Source organism: Xenopus laevis, chromosome 1S (genome assembly GCF_017654675.1).
Source record: "Xenopus laevis strain J_2021 chromosome 1S, Xenopus_laevis_v10.1, whole genome shotgun sequence".
Lineage (NCBI taxonomy): Eukaryota > Metazoa > Chordata > Amphibia > Anura > Pipidae > Xenopus > Xenopus laevis.
The window spans coordinates 119358435-119370888 of NC_054372.1; positions in this window are offsets into that span (position 1 = coordinate 119358435).

Here is a 12454-nt window from a genome sequence, read left to right on the forward strand (position 1 = left end):
ACCTGTCAAAGGTCATGTAGACATCAATGGCTTTTACAACTGGAAGAGGGCTCTTGCCTTCATGATCTTGGAGGGTTTCAGGAATGTTGATGCTGGTTTTTGTGGGACAATCCGAAAAAAAAGTTTTGATTCAGATTATCGCTCAATTTTGTTTTGACTTTTCCCACACGTGCTTTTTTTGTTCAGATTTTTTTTGTTAATTAAGGGTATATGTGGTTGGGAGTTTGGTCAAATTCTTTTTTTTTTTTAAATAAAAATTAGAAAAATTTTAATAAATACCCCCTTTAGAGTTGCCATCTTTTCTATCCTCCTTCCTATGTTTTCCACTTTGTTGCCTATTGCATAATGATTGTTTTTAATGGCAAGGGCTGTAAAATACTGGCCATATAGACTACTCACAAGGTGCACTGCCTTCAGAGAACTAATGTTGTAACATAAGAACAGTGGCAGCAAGAAGAGAAGAGTTACAAGGGATGAGCAATGAGTAAGGGGAGAGCTTAAGTACTAAACAAATTGGTTGAAGAGTGTGGCGAATAAAAGTAAAGGTCCAATGCTAGGTCCCTCTATTACTAAAATCAAATTTTCTCAGCTCGGACGAATTGAATCTCCCCAAAAACTCAAAACGAATTCATAGAAAAACTTGCTTGGAACTTAAAAAACTAAATAAATGTCAGGAAGACTGCAAAGATCACCAAATTGATCCCTGGACCTCTCCCGTTGATTTAAACAGTAATTCAGCAGGTTTTAGGTGGAAAATAGTCAAATTCAAGTTCTTAAAGGAGCAGAGTATGATAAATCTCGAAGTTCAAATTCGAATTAAAACTTGAATTGAGTTTGGATAATTCACAATTTGAGCCAAGAAAAAAATTGAAAATTAGAACTTTCACTTCGACCCTTAATAAATCTGCCCCATAATGTTAACTTCTTTAATGAAAAGCTTTTTATTGTTTGACTACAAAAAAATGTTGTCCTTGATTATAATTTTAGTCAAGGGGTTGCCCCAATTCAGGTCTAGACTGAGATTTCAAGTACACAGAGTTCCAAACAGGCCCCCATAGGCCAAATAAATAGTGACTGTCATCTCAGAGCAACCCCTCTGGCATTTGCCATAATCTGTATCCAGTCCTGGTCTGTCCCATGTAATTACAATGTACCCTTTTGTACCATGGGTGGCAATAATAGGGGACTACTGTCCAGGACCCCCCCTCCCACTGTGACGCACCGAGCACGTCTGCAGGAAGGCCCGGGGCCCACAGGGACTACTGTCCAGGGCCTCCCTCCGACCCCGCCCCCCTACTGTGACACGCCGAGCGTGCATGCATGAATGGGTGAATGGCGCTGTGTGGCTCCTAACAAAACTTTTTTTTTTGTACAATCCTATCGGAAGTGGGGTCTGGCCCGGCAGGGGCCGATTAAGGGTCAGGCCCACCGGCTATTTATGTAAGCCCCAGTTACCAGATGATCTGATGGATGTACCATATCATACCACCCAACTGTCCCATTTTCTGCAGGACAGACCCGATTTCACAGCTCAGCCTGGAGTTTCTGTTTTCTTACCGAAATGTCCAGAGTTTCTTTTTGATCTCCTGCACTGATGCCAGAAAAAGATACAAAGTTTCCGAAACTTAATTCAAATAAGAGACTTTTTGGAAGAGAGCCCAGAACACCGAGCAGCTGCAATTTGATACATTTGTAACAATTTAAAATAAGCAAAGATACAACTGTAACTATTTAAGAGACAAGGGCAATTTCAGTTTCATTAGCAAAGCTGTTATAACACATAAAACATGGCCCTAAATGTCCCAAAAATGTGCTCAAACTTTCATATGGCCATAAAATGGGCGTGTCAAAAAATTTGCTGTGCTACGCACACCTGATGTTTTTGTCCATATTTCCATTTTTCAGATGTTGGGAGGTAGGCCATATGCTATTTGTTATGGTCAATATTAGTGCCAATTATTGGGGCAAACAGAAGTAAATGAACAATGTCCACTAGTCTTTTGCATAAGTGTTGTAATTGTGGCATGTAAGGGCATGGGGAGGTGTGGTTGGGCACAATGGGGGCATGGCCAAAATCACCCAAGTTCATGTAACAGGAGTTGGTTAGGCATAGACCAACATTTACAGCTGTTAGTAAATTACCCCATCTTTGTCAAATATTTTAACCTTACTTATTAAAATAAATGTGGTTTATTATATGTGAATGCAGAATGAGGCCACACCCAAGTTTTATTTATCAAAAGCTTTAATAATATTCAAAGACAGAATTACCTTTAACAATGGAGATTATTCCTTCCCATTTTTTAAAGTTTAGAGACATAAGGGGTCGTTTAGCACCAGGTAAACGTAATGCTCATTCAAAGAGCTATTCTTTCCATGGTCTGGCTGTACTCTGCACCTTACAATGGATAAAAACACATGGCATCATATGGCTACTACAGGTGTGGGACCTGTAATCCAGAATGCTCGGGACCTGGGGTTTTCCAGATAACGGTTCTTTCCATAATTTGGATCTTCATACCTTAAGTCTACCAGAAACATTAAATAAATCCAATAGGTTGGTTTTGCCTCCAATAAGGATTAATTATATCTTAGTTGGGATTAAGTACAAGATACTGTTTTCTTATTAATGTAAGGAACACTCACCCTGGTGGTCTAGTGGACCGGCGGGAATGCCTGCCACGCCTTCAGCGGTTTCTCCTATGGTGCATGCGGCGCACACTTCTGGATTTTACGCGACGCCATGACATCATCGCATTTTGGCGCAAGATTTGAATATTTAAAGGGGCCTTGTGCACAAAGTCACTGCCCGTTGTTAGGTCTACTTGCTAGCTCCTGGGGTTGTTTGATTCCTGTTATGATTCCTGGTTTGACCCCTGCCTGCCTGACTCTTCTGAACTCTGCCAAATCTGACCCTTGCCTGCCCGACTCCTCTGAACTCTGATTATCCTGACCTGTGCCTGCCTGACTATTCTGTTTCTACCGATATCGACCCTTGCCTGCCTGACTATCTATGAACGCTACCTGAATTGACACTTGCCTGACGACCCATGAACGCTGCCTGTATTGACCCGGCCTGATTGACCTTGCTTGTATTCTGCCCGCACCGACCCCGGTCTGTCCGACTACCCTTTTCTCTGCACCCTGCAGATGCCATGTACACTCATTACTGCAAACTCTCAAAATGAAAAAGTCTAAAGAAAGAATTGTTTTAACCAAAGCACAGATCTAAAACTATAAACAGGATTTATCGTTTAGAGAACAGTGCTACCTTTCTGCCTTTCATGTGCCAATTCCCAGCCGCATTCCTGTTTATAGTTCCATGTCAGGAAGCTGGCAGGCATCTCTAGTGCGTAATAACAGGGCTGACTTCTGTGCAGGTGCACGCCTCAAAAACCTGGCAGGGTTCATATCTGCATATCAGGATAATCCAAATTTAAATTGCCAAGCTGGGAAGCAAACTTTCTGTCTAGATATAAAAGCACAGGTGGAGACTCCTAAAAAAGGCAGAGTAAAGTATAGCTGGTTTCCAGCTGAGAAAATGTTGACTTCTCTTTTGATGTAATCAACATACCACTAACAGCCAATGGCTTCCATGGGAGTCACTTGCCCTATATGTATTCAGAAGCCAAAGCATGAGTCATCTGAGTCATTGTATTATCTGAGAGAACTCAGCATACAATCATTTACACATTGCATCACTTCCTGACCTGGCACATTCATAAGGGAAAAACAGCTTTCTATTCATTCTGTGTGTGGTGCGATTAATAAAAGTTTTAAAGCTCATTTGGACAACATTTAAACAAGTTATAATTCGATTTATATTACAGTAGCAAGTATTCAAGTCACCTTAAACCAGAGGGTTTTTTTTCACATTTTTGGTTCAAGCGTTTTTTGAAGTCCATATTTTTTGCATCCTCTATAGTTTAAGTTTTCTGTTTACGACTACAGTGATCTGGACTCATGGATTCATTGTAACCTAGAACATAGAACTAGTGTTCTGGCACACTGGGTAGGATTAGATTAATTTTACAAATAAGCTTAACTCAAGGTGGGCATATTGTTCAAAGACCTCACCAAACAAGCAGATCTTCACATGAACGGCCAACTTAACTGCCAGCTGTACCATGACCCACTTCACAGTTTTCAGTAGGTGAATATCTGTTGTATTTGTTGCTGTTAGGCTGCATAAGATAATGTTTTGTCAGTTATAATAATAAAAAAGATATATATTAAAAAATTGTTGGCTTTATTTATATTAATGAATCCATTAAATGTATGGCTTAAGCCAGTGATGGGCAACAGGCCACTTCTTATAGACAGATTCTACCACTGGGAGAAAACCAAGTATTCAATCATTTTTATTGATGCACACGCATGGCTTCACTGGAGTCTATAGATTTAATTGAGTTTATTTGCCTGGCGGAGAAATGAGTAAATCCACTCCCACATCCAAACAAACAGACATATTCAAATATATAGATAAAAAATCTTCAGTGGCATAAGTTTTGGGGACGGGGGGTCCCCAAAACTTATGCCACTGAAGATGTTTTATCTGTATATTTTAAAGTAAGACAAATTGCTGGTCCCCGCGTATAAGTTCAAAAAGTGTATCGCTGTGAATTCCTAGGAGCCAGTGTCACACTCCCAAAAGGTATAAGATACTGGAATAAAGTTGGAATAAACAGCTTTAAAGCAGTATTTTCAAACTGCACGTGTTTCTTTTATTAGCAGTGCAAAACACTACATGTTTCGGGTACAACCCTTTTTCAAGTGTATATTGAAAAAGGGTTGTACCAGAAACATGTAGTGTTTTGCACTGCTAATAAAAGAAACACGTGCAGTTTGAAAATACTGCTTTGAAGCTGTTTATTCCAACTTTATTACAGTATCTTATCTGTATATTTGTATCTGGCTGTTTGTTTGGATGAACTTTGGGGCCCTCCCCACTTTTATTAGTTTCTGAAGGCCAATGGAGCACTCTTAAGCTGTCAGATCCCGAAGTGCTGATGACCGAAGCTGCGAATGGAGCTGAAGTTGAAGTCCTGAAGCCGCAAAATGACCCGATGCCACAAAAGGAGCCGAAGTTGAAATCCTAAAGCTGCAAAATGACCAGAAAATTTTATGGGGTGTCCTGGCGCCAAGGTTTTTTTTTTAACTTATAGGGGTGCCCTGGTCACCAATAATTTTTTTTAACTCACAAGGGGACCCTAAACATCAATGACTTTTTATAACTTGCATGGGTGGGGTTTACCATTTTTAGCACTGACGTCTGTGTGGCCTTTTTACTGTGGGATGGGGCCTGGGTGGGTGGGGCCCTGAAAATGTTGATGTATGGGGCCCCGTAATTTCTAATGGCAGCCCTGATGATGTGATGCACATTCACCATTGCAGCAGTCATTTGACTAATTGTAACGGTTGGCACCCTAAATCTAGAACCGATGCCAAGCACCCTGGTCTCGGCTTGTGCTTCTGCCTGTAGCAGCCGCCTTTGGCCTTGGGAGGAGCCCTCAGCTACTGAGATGCCGCCAGGTCTTAAAACAAGAGGTGCAAGGCGAGGGGTTCTAGACAGGCAGAGGGGCACAACTGTAAGCAAAGTCTTTGGGCAGAAGGTCATGGTACAAGGCGTTAGGCAATAGAGTAGTCAGATCAGGCCGGGTCAGGGCAGGCAGAGAATAAACGTAGTCAGGTAGGCAAGGGTCAAACCAGGAAGTCAATCAGAAGGGTTAAGCAGAATCGAAGTCGGTAATCAGGCAAGGGTCAGGATTCAGAAGTCAGGATCGTCAAATAGCAGGGGTCAATACAGGAATCAGAATAGCAGGTTAGCACAAAGCTCAGAAAGCACCAGGAACAAACTCCTATAACGGGCAGTGTGGACATGAAAAATGTTTTTAAGTATATTTAAATTTCACGCCATTGCACGCTGGCATCATCACGCCTAGAGAACAGGCGCCATTGATGAATTTCGGCGTGGCGGGCGTCCCCGCCAAGGGGGCGGCAGGCGTCCCTGCCTTCCTCCCACTAGACCACCAGGGTGAGTTGTTACATTAATCATCATTTATTTATATAGCGCCAACAAGTTATGCAGTGCTTTACATTAGTTTATAACAAACAGGGAACAAATAGTTTGTCCTACAAACCCAGAATAACTGTGGCTGTTCACATCCTGGGCTCAGAAGTTTACCACCTAGACAGTAAAAATATTTGAATATGACCATATAACAAAGACATATAAACATTGGTATTTTTTCAGAAAGGGTGGCAATTATTATATAGTCCTAAGGGCAGGAACCCAGCAGTTAAAGGCAATCAAAAGTAGGTAATCAAAAGTAGATATTCTTTTTAAAAACAGATTTTTTTTAGGGACAGTATTCCTATTATTATTATATAGGAACATGCCAGTATGCCTGCAAGAAATGATATAATTGCTTACATGGTTTGATAGAAGTAGAGTAATGGCATGCCCTTTTATGCAGTATAAGTGTTAAATGCACAAAGCACACCAGTGGCAGATATGTCTCATTTGTTTGGTATATGCCACAGATTATCATAAACCCAATTTCATACACTCGAGGATGAGTCTGACATTGTCACACGCAGTAAGCTTTTGCTGACCTACTTATAAAATGAACAATTCTTCTTTATAAAAGATTCATTCTTCTTCCCAAATTGAGTGTGTAGGGCTGTGCCCCTTAGCACAATTAAAACTTAACTCCTATAGTTCCCAAAGTGCAGTGCTGCAAGGGGATTATACCCAATGTATACGCTGTCAGCCTTACATACGGAAATGCTTACTTCTGACATTGACAGTACTAACATCTTTAACAAATAAATGCATTTTTAAAGACAGATAAATAAAATTGTTTATTTAAAGTTTGTACCCCCCCCCCAAATAAAAATGTTTTGTCAAGAATGCATGAAAAATTAATTCAGGTTCTGGAGAATCTTTTTACGTGTGTATCTATCAATATTACTTTCTACCAAAATGCACAGACTGGTATTTGGATGCACCGAATCCTTATTTTTGGCACACCAATTTGCATATGCTAAAAGCTTTTTTGCATAGAAAAATAGAGGGACAAAGGGTGCACCAAAAATTGTAGTGTGTGCATCACACACACATAAAATTGTAAACTTTTCTGATTTTCTTAGGGTTCAGCTTTCATTCAGCTAAGCACTTGGATTCAGCCAAGTTCTGCTCGGATTCGGACAAATTCCAAACTGAAACCTGGATTTGGTGCATCCCTGGTAACTAATCATACATACATCATATAAATAGGCATCCCTAATTCTACCAGACATAAGTCCATAAAACATTTTCAAACACAATCATTTTAAATGAGTTGCAAAGCAACTTCCATTTAGGGTCAGGCCACACGAGCAGATTCGGGAAGATTAGTCACCCCAGCGACCAGACAGAATTTTTAGGCTGTGAAAAGGTAGAATAGAGGTCTAATCATTCAAAATAAATTACGAAGATCGTTTGAAAAGATTGCTTAGAATAGGTTCATGGAGGCAATATATAATGTATAATACACAAAAGCCATGAATATCCTGTAAATTATATCCTTATAAACGGTGAGTTCTGATGTCATCAGTTATAAACGGTGAGTTCTGATGTCATTTTTGTCACATGACTCACTGAAACTTGTGTATTATAATAAATAAAGTACCCCCAGTTGCAAAATATGAGGATATTAGAAGTTACCGCGGAGTTCCATGACCTGTATAAAAACACTCGGCCTTCGGCCTCTTACTTTTATATGGTCATGAAACTCCTCTGTAACTTATAATATCCTTATATTTTACAAGAGGGGGTACTTTATTCACTATATAATGTACCCCCACGGTAATGTAAATAAAAATTAAAACCTCAGAGTTGCATGACCTTTGTAAAAGCCCTCGGTTTTGTGCTTTTATATGGTCATGTATCTGCTCTGTGACTTCTAATATTAATATCTTTATCAATTTCAGTAGGGGTACATTAGTAAGAGTGGTATGGGGGGCCTTCTGGCTGTTTTGGCACCATAGGGACATACAGTAGTTTGGCCCCTGTCTCCATAGTATTTCCCTCCCTGTGAATCTGTTGCAAACATTCCCTTCCCCTGTGCCCTCTGCAGCTAGGTGAAAGAGGGCATAGCTTTTCATTCAGGAGTATGCACCTAGGATGCAAGAGAGGCACCACCATTTGTTCCAGAGTCCGGGGCAAAACTTCTTCCGGCACCACTTTTGGAGTCATGTAATCTGGCACATATTGAAGCAAGGAATACAATGCACATATGGAGATAGGCGGTGCATGTGGAGGTGGGCAACTGGGCAGCAGAGAGAGAGAAGAAGCGGTGGAATGGTGGATTCTAAGACGGGTACACTTTAAATAGCATGTTCTGTGCCTTTTTTATAGTGAATAAAGTACGCCCTATTGTAAAATGTAAGGATATTATAAGTTACAGACGAGTTCTATGACCATATAAAAACATGAGGCCAAAGGCCCATTCTTTTATTAAAGAAATGCATATTTCTTATTTAAATCTATATTTTTCTTAGACACTTATTATCTGCTATTAATTAGAGTTATTTTAACTGCAGATACTGAACTCTGTATAAAAAAAACCCTTTACTCATTGTTGTGACTGTTTTGGCTTAGGGATAAACAGATGATGCTAGAGTATTATCTGTGAGCTGGTATCCTGTCTACCTCACAAGAACCAAACACTAAGTATCTTATATGTTCCTGTTTTAAGATAATAAAAACATATTTTGTAGGCAAAATTGCATTGAACTCATGTTTAACAAGGGGGCATACTGCCTGCTGAATGTAAATATGAGCTTCTAATGAACCATATAAAACTGTTAGAGTTGTTAGTAATAAAAGGCTTTATTTGTTTAACTTTTACACATTAAGGGGGAACTCCACAAAAACATAGCTGACTACTGTTACTTTGTATCAACAGCCATCTGTCCTTAGCCTGCATCCTCCAAACCCCACAATTCCCTGCACATGTGATTTCAATAAGAGACAGAACACCACAGTGCAATGCATTGTGGGTTATGTAGTTCCTGCATGCTGTCTGTAAACTGTGGAGAAGTTGTTACAATTTGTAACATCAGTGTTTAGTCCCTCCTTCCCTGCCAGGATTTCAAATGATGCAGAACGAGAATAAGTGTTAAACAGCTGGATTTCAGCATAGAAAATGGCATTTATTCATACTTTTTGAAGAAACAGGTAACTATGATGGGTATATTAGTGGTTTCTGTGTAATGTGGGCCTCTTTATCAAATTCTGGTTTGGAAGTCGGAGTTCCCCTTTAAGGGGGTTATTTATCAAATTTTCTCACTTTTTTCTGAAAACCACTTCGACTAAATCCGCATGGATTTTTCACCCTTTTTTTTAATACATTTTCACAAATTCTTTTTGTGTGGAAAAAGTCACAATACAATTTTAAAAAATCTGAAACCATGATTTTTTCAGATTTTTCACTCAAAACCTTAAATTTTTTGGTAAAATCGCCCAAAAGCTACAATTTTTTTCGGAAGCGCATCGCTACTCAGAAAAATGTTCTATTTGTTAACGAACAGGACATCTGCCATTGACTTTTACATGTTCTCGGCAGGTCTGAGTTGGAGTACTTTTCATCGGACTTTAATAAATCCCCAAATAATCTAGGTTTTTTTTTTTCTCTGAAAAAAATGGTATGTTGCCATTTAAAAGTACGACTACAAAAATTCGTAGGTTAATAAATAACCCCCTAAATGAGAGCAATCTCATAAGCTTTCTTATGTGCTTAAGTGAAAGAGAGCGAAGTGGCCAACTGGGTCACCTAGGGTGCCTGGTCTGCTTGGCCCGGCACTGGTCAGTAGACTTTTCCAAACCAACCAGTGACAAAGCTTTTTTTTTTTTTTTTTTAATTTTTCATAAAAGATATCTTTAATATTAATTGGACAAAATACTTGCTGAGAGCTTGATACATCTGAGATTACCCAAGAATGAATAAATGTAACATTATCACAATCCAAGTATACAAACAATAGTAGCATAAATAAAGCTTTTTAGACCTGGTTCAGAATTTATGCTTTCTGTTCAGGCGATCAATGCTTCTCTCACCACTGCTCTTAATGGACTTCCAGCGAAATAGCCTATAACCAATGTTGCTTGTGGCTTTTTAGCAACCCAGTAGCAACCTGTAGAAAAACAACCTAAATGTTAACATTCCTATAAAGAAAGATTTCTGTATTTGTGAGGGAAAAAGTTCTATGCATTCAGGTTTATGTGCTAGTATAAAACAGAGGGCATGATTAAGAATGGGACGAATGTATCATTTTAGCATTAGCAAAGAATGATCTCCAAATGACTGTATCCAGTTTGGTTGCAGCCAATTTTATTTTAAGATGTTTGAAAGCATTTTATTGTATTATATTTACAGTACTGAAAAGTAAAATAAATAATCTAGGAGTGCTTGTTTATAATACAATAGTGCAGTAGCGGTTTATCACATGCCATAATAAGCTACAGAAAAAAATGCTAAAGCTCCTATATACTGAATTTGTTTGGTTCATATATATCATGCTAGCTTCCCATAGCTCTAAGCACATTATTATTCAACATCTTAAGGTGGCCATAGACGCACCGATAATATCGTACAAAACTATTTTTCGTATGATATTCGATGCATGTATGGTGGTAGAGGGCCAACCAATATCAGCAAAAGACTTGGATATCGGACGGCGTGTTGATCAGGACAGCCAGAAAATTTTGATCGGGTTTGATTGCCTTTGAAGACACCTGAACATTGGGCTCTGTTAGTGCTGAATCGTTAGATACAGGTAGAATTCTATTGTTTCTACTTGTATATCTAACTATTCAGCTCTATACGTTTGTTGTAACAAACAATATTTAGGAAAGATTGTAATTGTAGAGTGTATGGCCACCTTTAGGCTCAGCCCCAAAAATCTTTCAAAGTACAGCAATCATTAAAGTATTGGGCTCAGGAAGAGACTTGCCTGAGATCACCCAGGAAATGAGCCCAGGCTTTCAGTCCAACTGAGCCACTGTTTCCACATGCACGGTTGCACTCAGACGTCAGATTAATGATGTACTCCTTTATTAAATGATCACATAGCAGGGAAATTCAATAAGACTGAAGGTACTGATTTATTTCCACTTTGAATCATACTTTGGACAGTTATATTGTAGTCTCTGAACTACTTTTGCTTACATTTAAGTCTAGCAGCATAGCCTCAATGCTTCCACACACAAATGCACTATTGATTGGGTTACCTACTTACCTTCATGAAACCTGCAACGTGGCAAGAGCAGTACGTTTGCTCTGTAATACTGTAGGCACAGAAGGCTTTTAATGCTGGGACAAGACATGGCAATGTCTCTTGCTTGCTAATACCAACAGCTTTACTGTTTAATGTACAAATAAAGATGTGATAAGCACGTGTTTTAGCCAACTTTGTCCCCTGGTTACTAAATGACAGTAAGGAGGTGAGATAGGTGTGTTAAGATGATAGGCATAAGTGTTTATAAATAAAATATATGCATAACACATTTTAAAGCATGTTTTTTCTTTTAACGGGTGGAACACCAAGACTGCTCCATATCTGTAGCATGTAATAGAGCTGCTAGGGTGCCTTGTCAAGTATGTCAAATTAATAAATCTCCAAAATTAGGAACTAATTTGCGCTGACTGTTATTTCTCATTATTCTACACTGTTCCCGCACAGATTCTGACAAGCCCTGTAGCATATAGTAAAATAATGCCAAAAATATATTGGAAAAAAACAGATTCCAAAAACCCAAACTCAATATGATTTTCCAAAACAAATCAATATTATATTTGAAAGCAAATGGCAATATGTGTAACAAGAAATCTACACAGGAACTTGACTTTTGCACTTAATGATGTCTAAGGGTATTTGCATTGGGACATTTTGGAGCCACCTCTGGGTAAACTATTTTCTTTCTGTGTCACAGCATATTTTAGAAGAAGATGATATGCCAGGGAAATATGTATAGTGGGGAACCGACAATGAGAAGATGATAGGAGTAAGGGTAATAAAAAGGCAGGATTTTCACAGCAGCTCCTGTTACAGCACAAATGCATAACTCTCTGTTTAAAATGACCAATAGAGATGTCAAGCACACCACTAGCAAATTAAACTGTAAAATAAGCTTCATTTTATAGACAAATGTATTCTACATAATGTGAATAATACAGTTTAATCAGCTTTTGAAGTTCTCTAAACACACAATACATTAACAGATGTAAATTGTATTGCTGTTTAGTATATGATGCAGGCACTATACGCAAACGTGTAATCGCATAAAAACATGTAAATACAAAAACCACATTCTACCTACCATTTTTAATCTCCCAAATCTGAAATGAAACTCAAAAACTGAAATGAAAAAATTACTTGAATTTTGCTAATACAGCTCCACCTGACATCC